We start from the raw sequence: 891 nt of genomic DNA, 5'->3' as shown, positions 1-891 counted from the left end.
GGCAATAAATACGTGAAAATACAGTAAAAGGAACGGGTCGGCCTATGCTTGCTTGCGTAACTTCGTGCGTAAGTGCATGATGGCAATAGCATGAGACTCTTGGCGCCCCTTCTTCACCCTTATCATTAGCCTCTTTCCTTCTCCCAGTCTTTCCCTTCCTCACCTCCTCCCTCCTTTCCTCTCTCTCTCCTGCTCCCCCTTCCTCACCTAGTCCTCTTTATATTCTCCCTTTCCTGCCCTCTCTAGTTTTCCTCCTCTCCTCCCTTAACTCCTTCCTCTCCTTCCTCCCCTATCCCCTCTCCTTACCTTATCCTCCTCTTACCTTCCTCCCGTTCCGCATATTCCTCCCTTAACCTTATTCTCCCTTTAGCCTCCCAACCTTGCCACTCCCTCTTATCCTCCTTCTCCTATTTTCTCCCTCCCCCTCCCACTCCCCCTCCCCCTTTCTCCCTTCTACCTTCCCTCCTACACCCTCCCCCTCCCTCCCTACTCCCTTCCACCTCCCCCCAATCCTCCCTTCCATCCTCCCTCCCCTCCGCCTCCCTTTCCCTCCCTTCCATCCCCTCCTCCTCCCTCCCTCCACCCGCTGTGCCTCACCCACCTCAGGAGCTGCATCGTGCCAGCCTGGAGGCCCTCGGCGGCGAACAATGGCAGCTCACGATAATGGCTCGATACAATCCCACGCGCCGAAATCCGGAGAGAGGACGGCGCACAAAGGCCGGAAAACGTAATAAACGGGAAGAAAAATACTAATGGGTAAGTGGATTAGGAGTTAATTGAGGGACAGGCTCGTATTATGACGAATATTCAAATAAACGGTTCATCACGACGGTCGCCCAATGGAGCAATGCAGGTCCCGGTTGACACTGAAGGGATCCTTACGTGTTATTG

Source organism: Penaeus monodon, chromosome 32 (assembly GCF_015228065.2).
Source record: "Penaeus monodon isolate SGIC_2016 chromosome 32, NSTDA_Pmon_1, whole genome shotgun sequence".
Taxonomy (NCBI): domain Eukaryota; kingdom Metazoa; phylum Arthropoda; class Malacostraca; order Decapoda; family Penaeidae; genus Penaeus; species Penaeus monodon.
The sequence above is the reverse complement of the archived record's forward strand: the minus strand, read 5'-3'. Positions refer to the sequence as shown.